The following is a 26,843-nucleotide window of genomic DNA, read 5'->3' on the forward strand; positions in this document are numbered from 1 at the left end:
ATGATGGTTCTCCTGGAAGCAATTAATATCATATGTTGAGGGACCACTGTATATATATATATATATATATATATATATATATATATATATATATATCATTAGGATATCACAATGTGTAAAATTTAGTGCGACCAAAAAAAACAATCCCTACATCTGTAGGTTGAACTTGATGCACCCTAGTCTTTTTTAATCTTGTGAACTATGTAACTAGGTAAATTATAGATTTACCCAGATATACGCTAATTTTAACCCAATGAGGGAGATTTAGCAAGATTCTAAAGCTGTTCTAGTTACCATAGCAACCAGTCAGAGCTCAGCTTTGTTAAACAGTTCTAGGACTATGAAAGCTGCATTGTGATTGGTTGCTATAGGCAACAAGACCAAGACAGTTTGGATACATGAGGTCCAATGTTTTAATGATGTAAAAAAGAAGAAAAGTTATTGAAAATCAATAGATTAGACAAAAATACTAAGCAAAAAAAATCTTATTTCTCAATCCAAAAAAGGGTCTTGTGACAAGGAGAAGTATAGAGAGGCAAAGGGGGCAGGAGAAGAGGGGGCTAAGAGAAAGAGGATAATAGAGGAGAACTCCCCTTCACGAAAAAAAAGCAAAAACGTCTGCTTTCGAAACGTCTGGTCAGGATGTGACATTTACAGATGACAATGACAAACCTAGAGCCCCCCAGGAGGAGGCCAGGATAGCCACCATTCCTTTGGGGTTAGACTGCTTCACATTCCATCAACTGGGAGAAGGCTCCTTCGGGCAAGTGATAATGGCAAAAGACATTATCCGCCAGGAACTTGTGGCCTTTAAAAAAAGGTGACAAACAATATTTTGTGAAATGGAAGGAGGATTTTATAGAGCGGGATATACTCAGAATGACACATGAGTGTCGCTTTTTAACACACGGACTTGCAGCATTTCATAGTCTAAACCATGTATACTACGTCATGGAACTGGTTGGTGGCGGGAACCTCACTGCATTTATCACCAAGCATTTCCCACTGGAGTTAGACACAGTCAGGTTTATAGCAGCAGAACTCGTGTGTGGAATACAATTCCTCCATGGAAAGAACATCATTCACAGGGACCTTAAACCAGACAATATCCTCATAACATCAGACGGACATGTAAAGATCTCGGATTTTGGACTTTCTATAATAGCTCCTTCAGGAAGAGCTAGAGGGGTTTGCGGTACCCCAGCCTATACTGCACCAGAAGTCACCAGGTAGAAGAGCTATGGACCAGGGGTGGACTGGTTCTCGTTTGGCGTTATCCTCTACAATATGGTCACCAAAAGACTCCCTTTTCTTAGGTATGCAAAGTTAAAATCATTCCCAAAATCTTCGGGCCCTGAAACAGCTGATGTCATCAAACGTCTGCTCTGTATAGACCCGAGTGAACGTCTGGGAGTGACCGGAAGGATACAAGAACATCCCTTCTTTTCTAACATCAACTGGAAAGACATAGAAGCCGGACAAGGTAATGGTGACTAAATCTATGGATATGAAGATCAGAAACCAACCCTGCTCCCTGTTCTTACTTCTGCATCTTCAATATAAAGGCTGATGACCAATGCCTTTTTACAGACTTTAGCTTTGTGAGTCCGAAGTGGTCAGAAAACTACCATGTCGACCCAAACGCCCCCTTGTATCCAGACACCTGGCTGAAAAGTGTCTTCCCATCCAAGTGCACAGTCAGCTGAAGACACCAAAAACATCTCAGGTGTTACTCAGCTTTGTGTCTGTGTCTGTGAGACCTGAATTCCGAGGATCTAAAGCTTGTCCGTCCTTGTTTATTGTTTGCATAATTATTATATTAAAAATGTAATGCTAAAGCATGACAAATTGTACCTTTTTGAGTAAACACTGCACAAATACCATAAGGAAAAGCCAGGGCAGCCATCAGAAATTTTGTGGCCCCTTACACAGCTTAAGGCCTGGGCCCCCAATGCTTCACCCCAAGTCTGCCCCACAGTCTGCCCCCAATATTTTTTTCTAATTAGATTATAGCAGAGGGCAGTCCAGTAAAATAACGTGGTGCACAGTGTTTTACTGCACTTCACTCTGCTATAATCTAATATACCATCTATTCTGGTTACTGTGCAAGTGTCCTAAAAATTTGCAAATATTCCCACATATTAGCAAAACAGGTAGATTTCAGCTGTGTGCAAGTGCCCTGCAGACAGTGAAGGTGATTACAATTACATAAAGTGACTTACAGTTAAAGGGGTACTCCGGCCCTAAGACATCTTATCCCCTAGCCAAAGGCTGTCACGCCGCTTCCCATAGGTTTGCATTGACAGGGCGGGGCATGATGTGATTCATCAGACCCGGAGGGATGTTTGCTCCTGAGGCTGATAACGGGGTGCAGCAGGGAGATCTCGGGGTACCCAGTGGCGGGAACCACGCGATCAGGCATCTTATCCCCTATCCTTTGGATAGGGGATATGATGTCTTAGGGCCGGAGTACCCCTTTAACGACTTCACTAAGTGAATAAAAGGGGGCGCCTTCTCTGATTTGAGTCGTTCATTTTCCTTTTTTTTTTTTTATTATCTGGCCCAGGGCATCATGAAGATATCTCCCGGCCAAGAACTGTCTCCACAGAACCTGTCAGAGCAGGCAGCCAGACAAACATTTGAGGCTCATTTCTCAAGCACAATGCCCCCTCTTTACAAACCCCCTCGTTTGTATTGTATCACCCAGTAATAGTGCCCACTTTGTGCCTCCATAGTTGTAGGTCCCCTTCTGTGTCCCGATAGTTGTAGGCCCCCCTTTCACTGTTCTTCCATAATTGTAGGCTCCACTCTCTGTGCCCCCATAGTTGTAGCGCCCCTCTCCGTGCCTTCATAGTTGCAGCCCCCATCTCTTTGCCCCCATAGTTGTAGGTGCCCTCTCTGTGACCCCATAGTTGTAACCCCCTTCTGTGCCCCCATAGTTGTAGGCCCCCCTTTCACTGTTCCCCCATAATTGTAGGCTTCACTCTCTGTCCCTTCCATAGCCGTAGATGTCCTCTTTGTGCCCCCATAGTTGTAGGTGTCTTCTCTTTGACCCCATAGTTGTAGCCCCCCTCTCTGTGACCACATAGTTGTTGCCCCCTCTCTGTGCCCCCAGTTTTAGCCTCCTCTCTGTGCCCCCATAGTTGTAGCCCCCATAGTTGTAGCCCCCATCTCTGTGCCCCCAGTTTTAGCCCCCTCTCTGTGCCCCCAGTTATAGCCCCCTCTCTGTGACCTAATTTTTGTAGCCCCCATCTCTGTGCCCCCATAGTGGTAGGTGTCCTCTCTGTGACCCCATACTTTTAGCCCCCTCTTTATGCCCCCAGTTTTAGCCCCCTCTCTGTGCCCCCATAGTTGTAGCCCCAATAGTTGTAGGTGTCCTCTCTATAACCCCATAGTTGTAGCCCCTATCTCTGTGCCCCCATAGCTGTAGCTTCCCTCTCTGTGCCCCCCATAGTTGTAGCCCCTATCTCTGTGCCCCCATAGTTGTAGCCCCAATCTCTGTGCCCCCATAGTTGTAGCACCCATAGTTGTAGGTGTCCTCTTTGACCCCATAGTTGTAGCCCCCATCTCGGTGCCCCCATAGTTGTAGCCCCATCTCTGTGCCCCCAGTTTTAGCCCCCTCTCTGTGACCCCATAGTTGTAGACCCCTTCTCTCTGCCCCAATACTTGTAGTCTCTCTCTGTGCCCCCAGTTTTAGCTCCCTCTCTGTGCCCCATAGTTGTAGCCCCTCTCTCTGTGACCCCATACTTGTAGCCCCCCCTCTCTGTGACCCCATACTTGTAGCCCCCCTCTCTGTGCCTCCAGTTTTAGCCCCCTCTCTATGCCCCAATAGTTACAGGTCCCAGCTTCTGTGCTCCACTGTTCTAATAGTATGGGGTCGAGCGAGAGCTACTACTTTGGGCTGTAGGGGCAGTGGAGCACAAAGGCTAACTGACGCAGCCTACTTACTGTTTCGGGGCCGGACAGTATATTCTCCCCACTGCTCTGCTTTCTGTCCTGCGCTCCGGACCCGCGCTGCACGTTACGCTCTAAGATAATGTCACGTGCAATGGCATGTTTCCTTCCCTACCTCCCGACAGGCACTAGTCCCTTAAAGGGACAGCGTCCACCAGAGGAGAGGTAAATTCACCGTCTCCCTCCCCTTAATGTGACAGCCACCGGCACGAGCAGCAGCTCCAGTGTAGGGCACGACTGTTGGGCGGGCCCCCCTGGGCTCCAGGCCTCTTACTGGGGTACTGGGCGTACCCCCCTGATGGCGGTCCTGGGAAAAACAAATAAGTTTAACCCTTAGAGGACGCAGGATGGAAATGTATGCCCTGGCCGCCTGTTACTTAGCGCACCAGGGCGTACATTTACATCCTGAGCAGCATGCCAACTATGAATCCAGCTCATGAGCAGTGCTCGGCTCATAGACCACTGGTCCTGGCTGCTATCACCTCTAATGACAGGCATTACCTATCATGATGATGTCTGCCATTAACCTTTTAGATACCATGATCAATACTGATTGTCACGATGCCGGCTGGCAGGTAGTGGATCCTCTGTGCCAGAGAGGGATTGGCGTGGACCATGCTAGTGGATCGGTTCTAAGTCACTACTGGTTTTCACCAGAGCCCGCCGCAAAGCGGGATGGTCTTGCTGCGGCGGTAGTGACCAGGTCGTATCCACTAGCAACGGCTCAACCTCTCTGGCTGCTGAAGATAGGCGCGGTACAAGGGAGTAGACAGAAGCAAGGTCGGACGTAGCAGAAGGTCGGGGCAGGCAGCAAGGATCGTAGTCAGGGGCAACGGCAGGAGGTCTGGAACACAGGCTAGGAACACACAAGGAAACGCTTTCACTGGCACGATGGCAACAAGATCCGGCAAGGAAGTGCAGGGGAAGTGAGGTGATATAGGGAAGTGCACAGGTGAACACACTAATTGGAACCACTGCGCCAATCAGCGGCGCAGTGGCCCTTTAAATCGCAAAGACCCGGCGCGCGCGTGCCCTAGGGAGCGGGGCCGCGCGCGCCGGGACAGGACCGACGGAGAGCGAGTCAGGTACGGGAGCCGGGGTGCGCATCGCGAGCGGGCGCTACCCGCATCGCGAATCGCATCCCGGCTGGAGGCGGTATCGCAGCGCCCCGGGTCAGTGGATCTGACCGGAGCGCTGCAGTGAGGAGAGTGTAGCGAGCGCTCCGGGGAGGAGCGGGGACCCGGAGCGCTCGGCGTAACAGTACCCCCCCCTTGGGTCTCCCCCTCTTTTTAGAGCCTGAGAACCTGAGGAGCAGACTTTTGTCTAGGATATTGTCCTCAGGTTCCCAGGATCTCTCTTCTGGACCACAACCCTCCCAATCCACTAAAAAAAAGGTTTTCCCTCTGACATTTTTAGATGCCAAAATCTCTTTGACGGAGAAGATGTCCGAGGAGCCGGAAACAGGAGTGGGGGGAACAGATTTGGGAGAGAAACGGTTGATGATAAGTGGTTTAAGAAGAGAAACGTGAAAGGCATTAGGAATACGAAGAGAAGGAGGAAGAAGAGACAGGATTAATCTGGCACAAAATTTTGAAAGGACCAAGATATCGTGGTCCCAACTTGTAGCTAGGGACACGGAAGCGGACATATTTAGCGGAGAGCCATACCTTGTCTCCAGGGGAAAAAATGGGAGGAGCTCTTCTTTTCTTATCCGCGAATTTCTTCATGCGTGATGAAGCCTGTAAGAGAGAATTTTGGGTCTCTCTCCATATGATGGAAAGATCACGAGAAATTTCATCCACAGCGGGCAGACCAGAGGGCAAGGGGGTAGGGAGGGGGGGAAGAGGGTGACGGCCGTACACCACGAAAAATGGGGATTTGGAGGAAGATTCAGAGACTCTGAAGTTATACGAGAATTCGGCCCATGGTAGAAGATCTGCCCAGTCATCCTGGCGGGAGGAAACAAAATGTCGTAAATAATCACCCAAGACCTGGTTAATTCTTTCTACTTGTCCATTGGATTGAGGATGATATGCAGAAGAAAAATTTAATTTAATCTTGAGTTGTTTACAGAGAGCCCTCCAGAATTTAGACACGAATTGGACGCCTCTATCCGAGACGATCTGCGTAGGCAACCCGTGAAGACGAAAAATGTGTACAAAAAATTGTTTAGCCAACTGAGGCGCTGAAGCAAGACCAGGAAGAGGGATGAAATGTGCCATTTTGGAGAATCGATCAACGACCACCCAAATAACAGTGTTGCCACGGGAAGGGGGTAAGTCAGTAATAAAATCCATACCAATCAGAGACCAAGGCTGTTCGGGGACAGGCAGAGGATGAAGAAAACCAGCGGGCTTCTGGCGAGGAGTCTTATCCCGGGCACAGATAGTGCAGGCTCGCACAAAGTCCACAACATCCGTCTCCAGAGTCGGCCACCAATAGAAGCGAGAGATGAGTTGCACAGATTTCTTGATGCCCGCATGACCTGCGAGATGGGAGGAGTGACCCCATTTGAGGATTCCGAGGCGTTGGCGTGGAGAAACGAAGGTCTTTCCTGGAGGAGTTTGCCTGATGGAGGCTGGAGAAGTGGAAATCAGGCAGTCAGGTTGAATGATGTGTTGCGGAGAGAGTTCAACTTCAGAAGCATCCGAGGAACGAGAGAGAGCATCGGCCCTAATGTTCTTATCGGCAGGCCGAAAGTGAATTTCAAAATTAAATCGGGCAAAGAACAGAGACCACCTGGCCTGGCGAGGATTCAGCCGTTGGGCAGACTGGAGGTAGGAGAGGTTCTTGTGATCGGTGTAAATAATAACTGGAAATCTTGATCCCTCCAGCAGATGCCTCCATTCTTCAAGTGCTAATTTAATGGCTAGAAGCTCTCGATCCCCGATGGAGTAGTTCCTCTCCGCCGGAGAGAAGGTCCTGGAAAAAAAACCACAAGTAACAGCATGCCCGGAAGAATTTTTTTGTAGAAGGACAGCTCCAGCTCCCACTGAGGAGGCATCAACCTCCAATAGGAAGGGTTTAGATGGGTCAGGTCTGGAGAGCACAGGAGCCGAAGAAAAGGCAGACTTGAGCCGTTTAAAGGCGTCTTCCGCTTGAGAAGGCCAAGACTTGGGATCGGCATTTTTTTTGGTTAAAGCCACGATAGGAGCCACAACGGTAGAAAAATGAGGAATAAATTGCCTATTATAATTGGCGAACCCCAAAAAACGTTGGATAGCACGGAGTCCGGAGGGGCGTGGCCAATCTAAGACGGCAGAGAGTTTGTCTGGATCCATTTGTAGTCCCTGGCCTGAGACCAAGTATCCTAGGAAAGGAAGAGATTGGCATTCAAACAGACATTTCTCTATTTTGGCATAGAGTTGATTGTCACGAAGTCTCTGAAGAACCATACGGACATGCTGGCGGTGTTCTTCTAGATTGGCAGAAAAAATCAGGATATCGTCCAGATATACAACAACACAGGAGTATAAGAGATCACGAAAAATTTCATTAACAAAGTCTTGGAAGACGGCAGGGGCGTTGCACAGGCCAAAGGGCATGACCAGATACTCAAAGTGTCCATCTCTGGTGTTAAATGCCGTTTTCCATTCATCCCCCTCTCTGATGCGGATGAGATTATAAGCACCTCTTAAGTCCAGTTTGGTAAAGATGTGGGCACCTTGGAGGCGATCAAAGAGTTCAGAGATGAGGGGTAGGGGGTAGCGGTTCTTAACCGTGATTTTATTAAGACCGCGGTAGTCAATGCAAGGACGTAGAGAGCCATCTTTTTTGGACACAAAGAAAAATCCGGCTCCGGCAGGAGAGGAGGATTTACGGATAAAGCCCTTTTTTAAATTTTCCTGGACGTATTCAGACATGGCAAGAGTCTCTGGGGCGGACAGAGGATAAATTCTGCCCCGGGGTGGAGTAGTGCCCGGGAGGAGGTCGATAGGACAATCATAAGGCCTGTGAGGAGGTAGAGTCTCAGCTTGTTTTTTGCAAAAAACATCCGCAAAGTCCATATAGGCCTTAGGGAGACCGGTTACAGGAGGAACCACAGAGTCACGGCAAGGGTTACTGGGAACCGGTTTTAGGCAGTCCTTGGAACAAGAGGGCCCCCAACTCTTGATCTCCCCAGTGGACCAATCCAGGGTTGGGGAATGAAGTTGAAGCCAGGGAAGTCCAAGGAGAATTTCAGAAGTGCAATTGGGGAGGACCAAAAGTTCAATCTTCTCGTGATGAGATCCGATGCACATTAGAAGGGGCTCCGTGCGGAAACGTATGGTACAGTCCAATCTTTCATTGTTTACACAATTGATGTAGAGGGGTCTGGCGAGACTGGTCACCGGGATGTTGAACCTGTTGACGAGAGAGGCCAAAATAAAATTTCCTGCCGATCCGGAGTCCAAGAAGGCCATAGTAGAGAAGGAGAAGGCAGAGGCAGATATCCGCACAGGCACAGTAAGACGTGGAGAAGCAGAGTAGACATCAAGGACCGTCTCACCTTTGTGCGGAGTCAGCGTACGTCTTTCCAGGCAGGGAGGACGGATAGGACAATCCTTCAGGAAGTGTTCGGTACTAGCACAGTACAGGCAGAGATTCTCCATGCGGCGTCGTGTCCTCTCTTGAGGTGTCAGGCGAGACCGGTCGACCTGCATAGCCTCCACGGCGGGAGGCACAGGAACAGATTGCAGGGGACCAGAGGAGAGAGGAGCCGGGGAGAAGAAACGCCTCGTGCGAACAGAGTCCATATCCTGGCGGAGCTCCTGACGCCTTTCGGAAAAACGCATGTCAATGCGAGTGGCTAGGTGAATGAGTTCATGTAGGTTAGCAGGGATTTCTCGTGCGGCCAGAACATCTTTAATGTTGCTGGATAGGCCTTTTTTAAAGGTCGCGCAGAGGGCCTCATTATTCCAGGATAATTCTGAAGCAAGAGTACGGAATTGTACGGCATACTCGCCAACGGAAGAATTACCCTGGACCAGGTTCAACAGGGCAGTCTCAGCAGAAGAGGCTCGGGCAGGTTCCTCAAAGACACTTCGAATTTCCGAGAAGAAGGAGTGTACAGAGGCAGTGACGGGGTCATTGCGGTCCCAGAGCGGTGTGGCCCAAGACAGGGCTTTTCCAGACAGAAGGCTGACTACGAAAGCCACCTTAGACCTTTCAGTGGGAAACTGGTCCGACATCATCTCCAAGTGCAGGGAACATTGGGAAAGAAAGCCACGGCAAAACTTAGAGTCCCCATCAAATTTATCCGGCAAGGATAGTCGTAGACCAGAAGCGGCCACTCGCTGCGGAGGAGGTGCAGGAGCTGGCGGAGGAGATGATTGCTGAAGCTGTGGTAGTAGCTGCTGTAGCATCACGGTCAGTTGAGACAGCTGTTGGCCTTGTTGCGCTATCTGTTGTGACTGCTGGGCGACCACCGTGGTGAGGTCAGCGACAACTGGCAGAGGAACTTCAGCGGGATCCATGGCCGGATCTACTGTCACGATGCCGGCTGGCAGGTAGTGGATCCTCTGTGCCAGAGAGGGATTGGCGTGGACCGTGCTAGTGGATCGGTTCTAAGTCACTACTGGTTTTCACCAGAGCCCGCCGCAAAGCGGGATGGTCTTGCTGCGGCGGTAGTGACCAGGTCGTATCCACTAGCAACGGCTCAACCTCTCTGGCTGCTGAAGATAGGCGCGGTACAAGGGAGTAGACAGAAGCAAGGTCGGACGTAGCAGAAGGTCGGGGCAGGCAGCAAGGATCGTAGTCAGGGGCAACGGCAGGAGGTCTGGAACACAGACTAGGAACACACAAGGAAACGCTTTCACTGGCACGATGGCAACAAGATCCGGCAAGGAAGTGCAGGGGAAGTGAGGTGATATAGGGAAGTGCACAGGTGAACACACTAATTGGAACCACTGCGCCAATCAGCGGCGCAGTGGCCCTTTAAATCGCAAAGACCCGGCGCGCGTGCGCCCTAGGGAGCGGGGCCGCGCGCGCCGGGACAGGACCGACGGAGAGCGAGTCAGGTACGGGAGCCGGGGTGCGCATCGCGAGCGGGCGCTACCCGCATCGCGAATCGCATCCCGGCTGGAGGCGGTATCGCAGCGCCCCGGGTCAGTGGATCTGACCGGAGCGCTGCAGTGAGGAGAGTGTAGCGAGCGCTCCGGGGAGGAGCGGGGACCCGGAGCGCTCGGCGTAACACTGATCACAGCATCCAATAAGTTGCAGGGCTTAGATACACTCATCGGACCATGCACAGTTCGATCGCGGGGATCCGATAAGTTAAAATGGTGGCACAAGGTTCTCTTACCTGCTCCATGCTGCTCTCCAGGATCCAATTGTATGGTTTCCCATCTGGCAGGCTGTACTAGGGGATTGCCGATATCACTGACAATACATAGTCCTGACACGTCTCCCAGATGTTCCTCTGTAGATTCCCGCTAGGTCACTTTGTGTCCAACAGTCCAGATTATCCCTTTGTTACTGACAAACAATAAGCATTTGCCTTGTCCCAAGCATGTAGAGCATTGATATATATGAGTATAAGTGCAGGGTAAGGTCAATGTGTCATCTCCTGATACTGTCAGGAAATCCTAAAACCCTACCTTCCTGATAAATTTCAAGTTTACTTAAGTAGAGCATCAAACTACTTTTAAAATCTTATAAGCCACAAAATTCTTCCAAGAGAAAACCCTACCATAACTCTGTTACGACCTTCCTGGTTCGTTTCAACTTAAGGAGGGCACCTAAATAAATTTAAAAGCGTATAAACCACACAACTCTTCCATGTGAAAAAACTAACACTAACCCTAATTCTAACCTTAACCAAGATACCCCCTTCCTGGTACATTTCAACTTAAGGAGAGCCCCAAAATACATTTAAAATCGTATAAGCCACACAACTCTTCCATGGGAAAACTCTAATCCCTAACCCAGATACCACCTTCCTGGTACATTTCAACATAAGGAGAGCACCAAATGACATTTAAAATTTATAAGCCACACAACTCTTCTGTCGGAAAACCCTAACCCTCACCGGACCTTTCTGGTACATTTCAACTTTAGGAGAGCATCAAACTACATTTGAAATCTTATGAGCTACACAACTCTTCCATAGGAAAACCCTAACCCTATCTTTCTTTTTGAAAGCCGAGGTACATGCTTTCAAATCACTCGAGTGCCAGTAAAAAAAAAAAAGTGCAATTGTTCACACAAAAAAAACATGCACGAGAATGCGGTCTAACGCAAGCCCTTCTCTGAGAAGAGAGAGGCCCCCAACAAACCAAACCCTTCACCTCCGGGCCAAAAGGCACCTGCAAGGTTCCAGGTACAATGTCCCCTTTTGCCGAAGCTACTCAGTTAACCAAGTTATCACCAAGGAAGCAGTAAAACCGTTTTGGCATCGGGGTAGAGCAGGGAGGTGAGCATCCTCATGGCCACACACACCTCCCCTAGACCTTCAGAAGGGACACCCAGAAGGGCTAATCCTACCAAATCCTAGTGGACAAACAGAACACAAAAAGTGGACACAGTGACAAAGTGAGTATTTATACTTACCGTAATTATACTTTCCTCGAGTCCCCGAAGGCAGCACAGAAGGGTATATGGTTTTCAGACTGGGGTAGAAGATCCGGTACTAAAGGGAATTTCCAGAAGTTGCCCTCTGACAGGCGCAGCAGTACTGGAAACCATGCCCTCCTGGGCCAGAAAGGTGTAATTAGAATCACAGATGGAGATTCCGCCAGGATCTTGCCAAGTACCCTGGGTATCATGGGCAGTGGAGGATACAGGTATACAAATTTCCTCTTCCAGGGTAAAGTGAATGCGTCCATAATATCTGGTTGATCCCTTCTCTGGAGAGAGCCGAACCTCATTAATTTCCAGTTTTCGCGGGTGGCCATTAAGTCCAACTCTGGCGTCCCCAACTTGTCCGTCAATATTCTGAAATATCTCTGGTTCAGGGACCATTCCCCCGGCTGGAGGACTTGCCAACTGAGAAGGTCTGCTTGCTGGTTCACCACTCCGTTTATGTGAGTGGCCCGGAGATCCATTACTACTGACTCTGCCCAAGTCATGATGCTCGCGCATAATTCCTGCAGAGACCGACAACGAGTGCCACCCTGCTTGTTGATGTAGAACGCTGCGGTGGCGTTGTTGGTCTGCACTAAAACATATCTCCCTGAAGCAGAGGATTTGTAGTGCTGGAGGGCAAGAAGGATGGCTTTCAGCTCCTGAAAATTCGAGGATCTCTTCGCCAGATCTGGAGTCCAGACACCCTGTACCCAGGTCTGATTTGAATGTGCACCCCAACCGGTTGCAGAAGCGTCTGTGGTTATGATCATCTGAGCGAAGTTGATAAAGCTCTTTCCCTGCTCCAGATTCCTTCTGTTGGTCCACCGCAAGAGAATGTTGCGAACCCTGAGAGATACATTTATATGGGCCTCGAGATGAAACAACTTGATGCTGGATAGTAGAATTTCTTGTTGTAGTTCCCTGAAATGGGCTTTGGCCCATGGGACGGCCTCTATGGTGGCTGTTAGGAGCCCTAAGATGCTCATAGCCCGTCTGATAGTTATCCGAGGCGTCCGATGCAGATTCCAGATGGTATTCTTTAACTGTGTTATCTTCTTCTCTGGGAGAAAAGTCCTCATCACTGTCAAGTCCACTATTAGACCCAATAATTTTATCCGTGAGGTTGGTGTTAGCTCCGACTTCTGGTGATTCACTATGAAGCCTACTTCTTCCAACAATTGGATAGAGGAGTTGATGTGCCCTACTAGAATTTCCGGTGAGCTGACTATAAGCAACCAATCGTCGAGGTAGGGTACAACTCTTATGCCTTGCAAGCGGAGTGCCGCCACAAGTACAATGATCACTTTCGTGAATATCCTGGGTGCTGCCGACAGACCGAAGGGCAAGGCCCGAAATTGGAAATGAACGATCTTTCCTTCTGAGGCGACTGTTACTCTTAAGTACTTTCTGTGTTCTTCCCTGATGGGAATATGCAGGTTGTCCAAGGATGCCATGACTTCTCCTTGTTGGACGATACAGCGACCGAATGTTGTCCATCCTGAATTTTGTTTTTTGAAGGTGTTTGTTCAAAAATCTTAAATCTATTATCAGATGCCATCTTTGATCCGGCTTGGGCACTGGGAATACTCTTGAGTATACTCCTTTGAGCTGTTCTTCCACAGGTACAGGCTTGAGAGCTTCTTTTTGTAGAAATTCTTCCAGAAGTCCCCGGACTTGCTGGTCCTTGTCTTGGTTTATAAAGCACCTGTCTCTGGGTAGATGGTGTAACTCCAGCTCGTATCCTGAGCGGACAATTTTTAGTACCCAGCCATCAGAGGTAATACTTTCCCAGTTGCTTGCAAAACTTAGTAGCCTTGCTCCCACCGGACTTGCATATCTGGCGTCAAAACTCCTGTTTTGGGTTGGGGGGACCTGCAGTTTTCTTCTTCCCTCCTTGAAATCTTGATTGAAATCTCCTTTCCGTTCTATCCTGAAACGGTCATCTCCGAAAATTTCCTTTCCCTCTCTGGGCCCGAGATCCCTTGAATGGTTTACAAAAGGAGTAAGGGAGCACTAGGACTTTATCTTTTTTATTTTCTTTTAGGACCTTGTCCAGTTGTTTCCCAATTAACCTTTCTGGTTCGAAAGGTAATGCGCAGAAATGTGTTTTTGAAGACGCATCACCCGACCAGTGCTTTAGCCACACTGCTCTGCGCACCAAATTTGTGACCGCCATTGACTTTGATGCCATCTTCAGAACATCCAAAGAAAAATCACATAAGAAATCCGCGGCCGACTTTAGGGAGGACAGACGCTCCTTAAGATGTCTCTTAGAGACCCCTTCTTCTATCTTCCTTGACAGCTGGCTAAGCTGAAGCCTCATGGCTCTGGCAACTGGGACTGAAGAAAGTGCCGCTTTATTCATGGATGACATATTCACATGCATTCTTTTTAATAAGGTGTCCGCTTTCTTATCAATGACGTCTCTAAGTAACACTGAGTTATCTGAAGGAAAAAATTATTTTTTCGACACTCTGGCTACCGCCGTATCCACTTTGCTTGGCTGCTCCCAATTTTTAGATACTGTGGGGTCGAGTTTATACATGGCTTTAAATCGCGAACCCATGTCCAAACATTTGTGCGGTTTCCTCCACTCCTTATCCATGATGCTCTGTAAGACTTGATGACCCGGGAGGAACTTTGACTTCTTTTGGCTGCTTTTTCAGTCCCGAAGGATCAGGCTCAGACATCCGATTGCGCATCCATGAGAAGAATCCCCTAGCCTCATCCTCAAAATCACCTTTGTCTGGCGGACAGCATGCCTGACAGAGGTTAGACTGGCAACCTTCCTCCAGAGGTTGAATACAGCTGATGCATCTTTTAGATTTATTGGCAACTTGAGATTGTGGCTCCATGTTTTTTGCACAATAATCACATTCATTGAAAGGAAAACCATCTGGCAGTGGTTCGTCACAGAATACACAGCATTGATGCTTGCTTTTGCATTTCTTCTTCCTGGCAGATACAGAATCCATCTGAAACAGGGAGAGGAAATCAGCTACTGCCTTCACATATAGCACAGTGCTTATACAGTGTAGTGAGCATAACATAGTGCAGCTTACCTTATTACACCGAGAGCCCAGCTGCCCAGCAAGAGGCTGAACACACCGCTCTCTCGGCGTAATAAGGAAAAGCTAAAAGCAGGGCCCGTCTGACGTCACGAGCTGTGCGCTGGATATCGGTCCTGAAGCGCGCGCATACACAGAAAGGTGCCGGAACTACAGTGAGCGGCGCGATATCTCCACAGAAGAGAGAAGCAGAAGCAGGAAGTTCACTTACCTCACATGGAGTTATGCTGATCGATGCTGAAAGGAGCACACGGCATCCCTAGCCACAGGACCAGCGTAACAGGCAAGTAAAAACTGTCTTTTATTTCTTTACTGCACATGGGATAACCACCAGCTAAACACCGACAGTAAGGGAACCAGGACCTCGCACTGGTAATATTCCAACATACCTTCATAAGGTGAAGTCAGGACCCCGCACTGACTGTAGCCCTGCCATCTGCCCGTAGTTACTTCACACCAGGACCCTGCACCAGCCTCTTATGATGACCCGCAAGGCTGATCTTTATATCTTTAGATGGGCTGACATAGCGGGTCCCTATGAGGACCAAAAAAAAACACAGCGTGCAGGGGTTTGGGGAGTCCTTTTATGGGCCAGGAGGCTGATGTATGTGAATTAATTAATTAATTATGTAAATCTAGATGGCCGTTCCTGGTGGGCAGTCTGAAGACCAAAAACCCTTCTGTGCTGCTGTAGGGGGCGAAGAGGAAAAAGAATAAATAAATAAGGGGATGTGTGCAATGTGTAATACTGCCCGGACATCCGATCGGATGTATAAAAAAATTCCCCGATCCTAGCCAGAAGGCCGGGCTACTAAAGGAGAGAGCCCAGAAGAGTGAGAGAAAAAGTGTGTGCTATTTGCTTTCTTTCAAATGGGGTTGCAAATCCCAAGTGAAATCTGGCACCCTGGGGTCGCCACTCCCAGGGCACTTGTGCACCTCGGCCTTCACAATACCCGGACCTTAAAGCCAGATCCAGCAGGAACAGGTCTCATCAGAGATGACTGTTGTCCTCCACAGCCATCCCTGGTACACCTATCCTACTGTGTGGTTCCTCTTCCGGCCTTGGTGGTCTTCCACACCGCCAACTAACAGGAAAAGTACTACACTTGATCTTAGCCAAAAGGCCGAGAAGCAAAACTCACAGGCATTTTTTTTTCTTTAGAGCCAAGGCAAGTGTTCTCTATCACTCAAATGACATTTAAAATCGTATAAGCCACACAACTCTTCCATAGGAAAACCCAAACCAAGATTTCCCCTTCCTAGTACATTTCAACTTAAGGAGAGTATCAATTTTTTTTTTTTTAAAGAGCCAAGGCAAGTGCTCTCTATCACCAAATGTGCAAGAAAAAGTGCACAAAGGATGCAGTCTATCGCTAAGCCCTTCTCCAACAGGAGAGAGGCCCCCCAACAAGCCTACCCTTCACCTCCGGGCCAAAATACACCTGCAAGGATCCAGGTTCGATGCCCCTTTTCATCTAAGCTACTAAGGGGCCGCAAATGCACCTCGCTTCAACCTAGGCGTTAACCAAGGTATCGGATGAGGAGCCGTAAACTGATTGACCAAGGTATCAGCCGAGGAGCTGTAAACTTGACCAAAGCCAAGATGCTCAGCGGTTGCAGGGAGGTGAGGAACCTAATGGCCGCACACACCTTCCCTAGACCACCAGGAGGGACACCCAGAAGGGCTACCGCATCCTGACAATCCTGTGTACAAACAAAAAACGCAACGTGGTACAGTGACATACAAAAATAATAAATAAGTGAATGAGTGCAGATTTACTGCCCGGTCATCCGGACGGATCTATAAAAATTTCCCGGATCCTAGCCAGAAGGCCGGGATACCAAAGGTGAAGAGTATATGGTGCAGAGCGTTCACTTTTATCTAAGAGCCGAGGAACGTACTCTCAAATCACCCAAAAAAAGTGCAAACGTGCACAAAGAAATGTGCACAAAGGATGCGGTCTATCGCAAGCCCTTCTCCGATAGGAGAGAGGCTCCCCAACAAACCTTACCCTTCACCTCCGGACCAAAAGGTTCCAGGTTCAATGTCCCTTTTCCCTGAAGCTACTAAGGGACCACAAATGCTCCCGGCATCTCCCTTGGCATTAGCCAAGGTATCTGCCCACAGAGCCGATAACAGTCGGTACCCTGCCAGGAGTAGCCGGGGTGTTTGCAGTGAGGTGTGGAACCTAATGGCCACACACACACCTCCCCTAGACCACCAGGAGAGCTACTGCATCCTGTGGACACACAACACTCAAAAAGTGCGTTCACTCAGTGAGCTATAACACCCAGTAAGTTTCGGCACTTCAGGGTCACCACTCCCCAAGGCACAAAAGTACCTCGGCTCTATACCCCAAACCTCATGGCGATACCCGCAGGAAACAGGTCACATTAGGGCAGTCGTTGAGCTGGATATGTGGAACCAGCCCCAGAACGCCTTCCCCCTCCATGTAGCACCCATCCCCACCGGCATGAAACTGAGAAGAACAGATACTATACTTGATCTCACACAACTCTTCCATGGGAAACCCCTAACCCAGATACCACCTTCCTGGTACATTTACACTTAAGGAGAGCACCAAAATACATTTAAAATCGTATGATCCACACAACTCTTCCATGGGAAAACCATAACCCAACCTTCCTGGTACATTCCAACTTAAAAAGAGCACCACATTACATTAAAAATTGTATAATCCGTTATTGAAAGAGCTTTATTGTCCTTTGAGTCATTACAAGTCATACGATAAATTACAATCACACAAAGCATGACAGTGCAATACACAGCAAGGGTTCCCTAAGCTACACATCACACGGCATACTTCTCTAACACTCCGCTCAATCCTGTAATAGAATAGCACAAGAATTCGAAAAACCAAACAATCTGTGTTCGGGGTAGGGGCGTAGGCTATGGGGGAGTGGGCGTCCTTAAAACAGTTCATAAGGTGCCAGGCCTCCTGGATGGCCTCCACATTGTGGGTCCCAGGGAACAGACTGTAAAGGACCGAATGGTTCGATAGGCAGTTCCTGGGTTCAGAGTCTCTTAGTTCATGTTCCAGGGCATCCAACAGACCCTGCGCAAAGGGGCACTGCTAAAACACATGCAAAGATGTTTCATCCACATAGGGGCACTGGGGGCAGTACCGGGTTCGGCACAGGTCAAGGGCATGCATTAATGACCTGAGAGAGAGAACTCCCTTAATGGCCATCCATGACAAGTCCTTGTGTCCATTGGTAAGCCGCTTTGAGGCCACATTAGTCCATGCTGTCTCTGCAGTGGCTGCGGGGAGCCCCGGAACCAGATCCATCAAGTCCTTAGCTCGGATGAGCTTGTAGATAGTCTTTGGCTACCACAGTTCCGGCTTCAGTCCCTCCAGCTGGTACTCCCTCACAAACCGGACAACATCCCCATAGAACCAAGGAGTGCTCCAGTAGTAAGGGATGGAGCTGTCCCACCTGTCCCAGCCCAGCTGTCTCCAGAGGGGTATGAGAAACAAGTGAGACATGGATCTGCCTGCTGAGCCAGTCTTTTCAACAAGAGTTTGCTGCATGCTGACACATGCAAAAGAGGACCTCAGCGGAGTGGGGATATCAGGTACTCCCTCCCCACCCTTGCGGGGATCCTTGTACGTCACAGTCCTCTTGACTCTGTCCATTTTGCCCCAGATGAAACAAAATACTGTCCGGGTGATGGCCTTACAAACAGTGGCATGGGGAGGCCAGGCTTGTGCGGTGTACTGAAGCACAGGCAAAACTTCACTCCGCAGGACCAGTGTTTTGCCCTCCATTGAGAGCTTTCTGGAGCTCCATAGTCCAATCTTAGAGTTGATCTTTCCTGGCCGGTCTTGCCAAGACTTAAGGGCCGCTCCTTCCTTCCCGAACAAGACTCCCAGGATTTGAATGAAGTCTGTCTTAACAGTAAAGGAGAAGGGGGCAGAAGAAGCCAGGTGCCATTTCTCAAAGAGCATAGCTTCCGACTTTCTGCAGTTGGCTTTTCCCCCCGAAGCTCTGCAGAAGTCCTCGCAGGTATGGACAAGTGCAGTCACCGAACGCTGGTCAGCGCAGAAGACGGTCACGTCGTCCATGTAGAGCGAGCACTTGACCTCGTAGCGATCTGATCCCAGTGCAGTGATCCCTCCATTGTGCCGCATAGACTCAGCGAGGATCTCTATAACACAAACAAAAAGAAGAGGTGAAAGAGGGCAGCCTTTTCTAACCCCTGAAAGGATAGGAAAGGGGTTAGTTTTCCTGCCGTTCACCAATACCATGCTATAAATATCAAAGTACATGACGTTAACAAAAGAGCAAAACATCTTCCCCAGACCCAGCCTGCGCAAAGCCCTGCCCATGAACGCGTGGGAGACATGGTCAAACGTCTTCTCCTGATCCAAACTGACCAGGGCAGCGCGGGCTTGATGGTCCTGGATGTAATAGACAGTGTCTCTCAGAAGGGCAAGGCTGTCGGCGATCCTGCGACCAAGAATGCCGCAGATCTGGTCCGCATGGACGATCTGCCCAATGATAGATTTCAGCCTGTTGGCTAGCCCTTGGCGAGGATCTTGTAGTCCACGTTCAGGAGAGATGGGATGCCAATTTCTCAAGTCACATCTCTCCCCCTTCCGCTTATACAACATTGTGATCATCACTTCCCTCAACGACGGAGGCATTCTGCCCCCACCACTATCTCTTGGTAGACATCCAACTGGTCAGGACAGATCAGATCCCCCAGCGCTACATACAACCTTCCTGGTACATTTCAACTTATTATTATTTTTTTTTTTAATTAAGAGCCAATGAATGTGCTCTCGAATCACCCAAAGTGCAAGAAAAAGTGCAAACGTGCACAAAGGATGCGGTCTATCGCAAGCCCTTCTCCGAAAAGAGAGAGGCCCCCCAACAAACCTTACCCTTCGCTTCCAGACCAAAAGGTACCTGCAAGGTTCCAGGTTTGATGTCCCTATTCGCCAAAGCTACTAAGTGACCACAAATGCTCCTGGCATCCCCTTTGGCATTAGCCAAGGTATCTGCCCTTAGAGCCATAAACGGTCGGTACCCTGTCCATGCATGAGTACACAGGGTTTTTGCAGGGAGGTGAGAAGCTACTAAGGGGCAGCAAATGCACCTGGCTTCAACCTAGGTGTTAGCCAAGGTATCAGCTGAGGAGCCGTATACTGATGACATCTTGACTGAAGCCAAGATGCCCAGGGGTTGCAGGGAGGTTAGGAACCTGATGGCCACATACACATACACACACCTTCCCTAGACAGCCAGGAGGGACACCCAGAAGGGCTACCGCATCCTGACAATCCTGTGTACAAACAAAAACATGCAACATGGCACAGTGAAATATAAAAATAACAAACAAGTGGATGAGTGCAGATATACTGCCCAGTCTGTAAAAGTTTCCCTGATCCTAGCCAGAAGGCTGGGATACCAAGGGTAAGTGCCAAAGGTGAAGCGTATATGGTGCAGTGCATTCACTCAGTGAGCTATAACACCCAGTGAGTTTTGGCACCTCAGGGTCACCACTCCCCGAGTCACAAAAGTACCTCGGCTCTACAACCCCCAACCTCATGGCGAGACCCGGAGGAAACGGGTCACATCGGGGCAGTTGTCGAACTGATTCCTCTGGGAATGCCCTGGAACACCTGCCCCCTACCATGCAGCACCCATCCCAATCGGCAAGAAGCTGATAAGAACAGATACTACACTTGATCTTAGCCAAAAGGCCGAGAAGCTATTTCAACTTAAGGAGAGCAACAAATTAAATAAAAAAAAAATCATATAGGCCACACAACTCTTCCATGGAAAAACCCTAATACTACCTTCATGGTACAGTTCAACTCAAGGGAAAAGGCAAGTGCTCTCTATCACCCAGTGCACACGTGCACAAAGGATGTGGTCTATCGCTAAGCCCTTCTCCAACAGGAGAGAGGCCCCCCAACAAACCTACCCTTCACATTTTAACTTAAGAAGAGCACCAAATGACATTTAAAATTGTATAAGCCACACAACTCTTCCGTTGGAGAACTCTAACCCTTACCTTACTGGCAAATTTCAACTTAAGGAGAGCTTCAAACTACATTTAAAATCTAATACGCAACACAACTCTTCCATGGGAAAAACCTAACCTTAACCAAGATACCACCTTCCTGGTACATTTCAACTTAAGGAGAACACCAAATGACTAGTGTTGAGTGGCACAGGCCATATTTGAATTTGCGATATTTCACGAATATATGGACGAATATTCGTCATATATTTGCTAAATTCGCATATTCGTAATATTTGCGTTTTATTTTTGCATATGCGAAAATTAGCATACACAAACATTTACATATGCTGAAATTTGCATATGCAAAAATTAGCATATGCATATTTTCGCATATGCGAAAATTCGCACGCCAGTCTCATACAGTAGTATTAGAGCCTTCTTTACACCACACAAGCTGGAAGCAGAGAAGGATGATCACTGTGATGTGTAATGTGAAAAAAAATTAAAATAAAATATTCGTAATTGAGAATATATAGTGCTATATTCACAAATATTTGTGAATATGCGATATTCGCAAATAAAATTTCCATTGCAAATATTCGCGAGCAACACTACAAATGACATTTAAAACCATATAAGCAACATAACTCTTCCATGGGAAAAACCTAACCCTAAACCTAACCAAGATACCACCTTCCTGGTACATTTCAACTTAACCCCTTAAGGACCCAGCCCATTTATACCTTAACCCCTTGGAGACAGAGCTCATTATAACCCTAAGGACGGGACCTTTTTTGCAAATCTGACCACTGTCACTTTAAGCATTAATAACTCTGGGATGCTTTTATTTATAAATTTGATTCCAAGATAGTTTTTTTTGTGACATATTCTACTTTATGGTAGTGGTAAATTTTTGTCGATACTTGGATTATTTCTTGGTGAAAAATTCAAAAATTTGATGGAAAAATTAGAAAATTTTGCATTTTTCTAACTTTGAAGCTCTATGCTTGTAAGGAAAATAGACATTCCAAATAAATTATATATTGATTCACAAACACAATATGTCTACTTTATATTTGCATCATAAAGTTGACATGTTTTTACTTTTGGAAGACATCAGAGGGCTTCAAAGTTCAGCAGCAATTTTCCAATTTTTCACAAAATTTTCAAAATCGCAATTTTTCAGGGACCAGGTCAGGTTTGAAGTGGATTTGAAGGGCCTTCCTATTAGCAATACCCAACAAATGACCCAATTATAAAAACTGCACCCCTCAAAGTATCCAAAATGACATTCAGTAAGTTTGTTAAGCCTTTAGGTGTTTCATAGGAATAGCTGCAAAGTGAAGGAGAAAATTAAAAATTTTCAGTTTTTACACTCGCATGTTCTTGTAGACCCAGTTTTTGAATTTTTACAAGTGGTAATAGGAGAAAAAGCCTCCAAAAATTTGTAACCCAATTTCTCTCGAGTATGGAAATACATCATATGTGGATGTCAAGTGTTACGGTGAGTTTCCCGCTAGGAGTTTGAGCTGTGGCGAAAAATTTGCCGCAGACCAAACTTGAAGCAGGAAACTTACTGTAAACCTGCCCGTGTGAATGTACCCTGTACGTTCACATGGGGGGGCAAACCTCCAGCTGTTTCAAAACCACAACTCCCAGCATGCACTGACAGTGCATGCTGGGAGTTGTACTTTTGCAACAGCTGGAGGCACACTGGTTGGAAAACCTTCAGTTAGGTTCTGTTACCTAACAGTATTTTCCAACCAGTGTGCCTCCAGCTGTTGCAAAACTACAACTCCCAGCATGTACTGACATACCGTGCATGCTGGGAGTTGTACTTTTGCAACAGCTGGATGTACACTGGTTGGAAAACGTTCAGTTAGGTTCTGTTACCTAACAGTATTTTTCAACCAGTGTGCCTCCAGCTGTTGCAAAACTACAACTCCCAGCATGTACTGACATACCGTGCATGCTGGGAGTTGTACTTTTGCAACAGCTGGGGGCACACTGGTTGGAAAACCTTCAGTTAGGTTCTGTTACCTAACAGTATTTTCCAACCAGTGTGCCTCCAGCTGTTGCAAAACTACAACTCCCAGCATGTACTGACATACCGTGCATGCTGGGAGTTGTACTTTTGCAACAGCTGAAGGCACACTGGTTGGAAAACGTTCAGTTAGGTTCTGTTACCTAACAGTATTTTCCAACCCATGTGCCTCCAGCTGTTGCAAAACTACAACTCCCAGCATGTACTGACATACCGTGCATGCTGGGAGTTGTACTTTTGCAACAGCTGGAGGTACACTGGTTGGAAAACCTTCAGTTAGGTTTTGTTACCTAACAGTATTTTCCAACCAGTGTGCCTCCAGCTGTTGCAAAACTACAACTCCCAGCATGTACTGACATACCGTGCATGCTGGGAGTTGTACTTTTGCAACAGCTGGAGGCACACTGGTTGGAAAACCTTCAGTTAGGTTCTGTTACTTAACTCAGAATTTTCCAACCAGTGTGCCTCCAGCTGTTGCAAAACTACAACTCCCAGCATGTACTAATCGCCGAAGGGCATGCTGTGAGATGTAGTTATGCAACAGCTGGAGGTTACGCAACTACAACTCCCAGCATGGTGAGACAGCTGTTTGCTGTTTGGGCATGCTGGGATTTGCAGTTTTGGAACATCTGGAGGGCTACAGTTTATAGACCACTGCCCAGTGATCTCCAAACTGTGAACCTCCAGATGTTGCAAAACTACAAATCACAGCATGCCCAGACAGCAAAGAACAGTTTGAGCATGCTAGGAGTTGTAGTTTTGCAATATCTGGAGGGATACAGTTTAGAGACCACTATATAGGGGTCTCAAACTGCAGCCCTCCAGCTGTTGCAAAACTACATATTCCAGCATGCCCAAACAGCAAACAGCTGTCTGGCCATGCTGTGAGTTGTAGTTTTGCAACATCTGGAGGGCTACAGTCTCAGACTGTAGCCCTCCAGATGTTGCTAGGCAACTTACCGGCTTCCGTAGGATCCAGGGAGCAGTCTTCTTCTGCCGCACGCCGCCCACGCCGATCTCCGTCGCCGCCCGCCGATCACCGTCGCCCGCAGCCTCCGGAGGGGTAAGTGGACCTTTGGCGTTCGGTCCCCGTCGTTTCCCCGTCCTGCGCCGCCTATTGTGGGATGGCAGGACGGGGAAAACGAAAGTAAACCCCTCCGCCCCCAATCTGCTATTGGTGGTCGCGTCTAGACCACCAATAGCAGGGATAGGAGGGGTGGCACCCCTGCTTCCTCACTCCTATCGCTTCAGGGGGATCGTAGTTGTCTTAGACAACCGATCCCCCTTCTATTCCAGGTCACCGGGTCACCATAGACCAATAATGACCCGGAATCGGCACAAAGCGCAAGTGTGAATTCACTTGCGATTTGCGCCGATCGCCGACATGGGGGATCTAATGACCCCCCTGGGCATTTGCATGGGGTGCCTGCTGATAGATATCAGCAGTCACCCAGGTCCGGTCCCCGCCCGGCGCGCGGTGGGGACCGAATTTCCCACGGGCGTATGGATACACCCTTTGTCCTTAAGTACCAGGACACAAGGGCGTATGCATACACCCTTCGTCCCCAACAGGTTAACCTCTTAAGGACGCAGGGCGTATGGATACGCCCTGCATTCCGAGTCCTTAAGGACACAGGGCGTATCCATACGCCCGTGGAAATTCCGGTCACCACCGCTAGCCGGTTGGGGACCGGAGCCGGATGCCTGCTGAAATCATTCAGCAGGCATCCCGGCATATCGCCCAGGGGGGTCATTATGCCCCTCCATGTCGGCGATGGCCGCAGATTGCTGGACAATTCAGTCCAGCGATCTGCGGCGATTCCGGGTCAATCGGGTCTCCAGTGACCCGGTGACCCGGAATTACTGGCTGATCGGGGCCGTCTCTGACGGCCCCGAACAGCCAGAGCCCGCAGGGGTGAGGTGGCACTGGTGCCACCTCACGATCGCCCTGATTCGTCGGCCGGATTGCCGGCCGACCAATCTGGGCGCCTGCTGCGGGTGTCACTCCCACACCCGCTCCGCCCCTCTTCCGGAGGACGTGAGCGGGTGCGGGACGTGCACCCCGGGTGCTGGGGACCCCGATCCCCGGCGTCCCTGTTGGGATCGGGACCCCAGGAGCGACGGCGGCAGCGAGGGACTGTCCTGCGACGGAGCAGCAGCAGGAGGTGAGTGACAGCCTCCTGCTGTTGCTTAGCAACAGCTCCCAGCATGCAAAAAGAGCATGCTGGGACTTATGGTTTTGCAACAGCTGGAGGCACATTTTTTCTATGGAAAAGTGTACCTTCAGCTGTTGTATAACTACAACTCCCAGCTTGCACAAACAACTAAAGTGCATGCTGGGAGTTGTAGTGGTGCATCTGCTGATTGCATAACTACAACTCCCAGCATGCCCATTGGCTGTCGGTGACTGCTGAGAGTTGTAGTTTTGCAACAGCTGAAGGCACACTGGTTGTGAAACTCAGTTTTTTTTTTACCTAACTCAGTGTTTCACGACCGGTGTGCCTCCAGCTGTTGCAAACTACAACTCCCAGCAGTCACCTTACACCATGCACCGTACTTGCTGGGAGTTGTAGTTTTGCAACAGCTGGAGGCACACTGGTTTTGAAACACTGAGTAAGGTCACAAACTCAGTGATACATAACCAGTGTGCCTACAGCTATTGCAAAACTAAAACTCTCAGCTTGTACAGTCTGTCATCGCATGCTGGGAGTTGTAGTTTTGCAACAGCTGGATGTCCCCCCCCCCCCCCCCCCCCCATGTGAATGTACAGGGTACACTCACATGGGCGGAGGTTTACAGTAAGGATCGGGCTGCAAGTTTGAGCTGCGGCAAATTTTCTGCCGCAGCTCAAACTACTGTGAACCCCCTCCCGTGCGACTGTACCCTAAAAACACTACACTACACTAACACACAATAAAATAAAAAGTAAAAAACACTACATATACACATACCCCTACACAGCCCCCCTCCCATCCCCAATAAAAATGAAAAACGTCTGGTACGCCACGGTTTCCAAAACGGAGCCTCCAGCTGTTGCAAAACAACTACTCCCAGTATTGCCAGATAGCCACTGACTGTCCAGGCATGCTGGGAGTTTTACAACAGCTGGAGGCACCCTGTTTGGGAATCACTGGCGTAGAATTCCCAACGTCCTGTTGTATTTCCGATCTCTGCCGCTCGCCGGGCAGAGATCGGAACTGGATGCCTGCTGAAATCCTTCAGCAGGCATCCAGGGCAAATGCCGAGGAGGGCCATGTAGGCCCCCCATGTCGGTGATCGCCGCAAATTGCAAGGGAAATCGCCCTTGCGATCTGCGGCGATATCGGGCTGATCGGGTCTCTGGGACCCGACCGCCTGGTAATTTCGCATGATCCCGGCTGTCACAGACAGCCAGGACCATGCTGAAGACGAGGAGCGAGGTGGCAAGCCTGCCACCTCCTCCGATCAACTGAGATCCGTCGGTTAACTAACCGACCAATCGCAAGGGGGGGGTTACTTCCTCCCGTCCTGCCCGGCCCCTTGAAGTCCGGAGAGAGGACGGGAGGAAGACCGGAGGACGCGGCGGGGGACGGGGGAGTGCTGGGGACCAGCCCAGGTACTTACCTCGTCCCTGAAGACCCGGATCCCGGCGAGGAAGACGGCGGAAGCGGCAACAGGTGAGTAGATCTTCAGCCGCGGTCGGGCCCTTTACAGCAATGCACGTCGCCGTAAAGCGACATGCATTGCTGTAATGGGACCCTGTAAACTACAACTCCCAGCATGCCCAGACAGCCCTTGGCGTCTGGGCATGCTGGGAGTTGCAGTTTTGCAACATCTGGAGGTCCACAGTTTGGAGACCACTGTGCCCTTCCAGATGTTGCAAAACTACACATCCTCAGCATGCCCTTACTGTCCAGGCATGCTGGGAGTTGTAGTTCTGTAACATCTGGCCCTTCAGATGTTGCAGAACTACAACTCCCAGCATGCCTGGACAGTTTTGGCATACTGGGAGTTGTAGTTTTGCAACATCTGGAAGGGCACAGATTGGGAACCACTGTATTACTGGTCTGCAAACTGTAGTCCTCCAGATGTTGCAAAACTACAACTCCCAGCATGCTGGGAGTTGTAGTTCGGCAACATCTGGCTCTAAAGATGTTGCCGAATTACTACTCCCAGCATGCCTGAGAATGCTGGGAGTTGGGGTTTTGCAACAACTGGAGACACCCTGGTGGGGAAACATTGTCTGTTTCCTAAC

General features: G+C 49.0%; 1 pseudogene; it reads right to left on the minus strand.

Moving 5' to 3' along the window:
- Nucleotides 1-20,161: 20,161 nt before the first annotated feature.
- LOC130297176 (U2 spliceosomal RNA) lies at nucleotides 20,162-20,311 on the minus strand (annotated as a pseudogene).
- Nucleotides 20,312-26,843: the final 6,532 nt, after the last annotated feature.

Source organism: Hyla sarda, chromosome 12 (genome assembly GCF_029499605.1).
Source record: "Hyla sarda isolate aHylSar1 chromosome 12, aHylSar1.hap1, whole genome shotgun sequence".
NCBI classification, from domain to species: Eukaryota; Metazoa; Chordata; class Amphibia; order Anura; family Hylidae; genus Hyla; species Hyla sarda.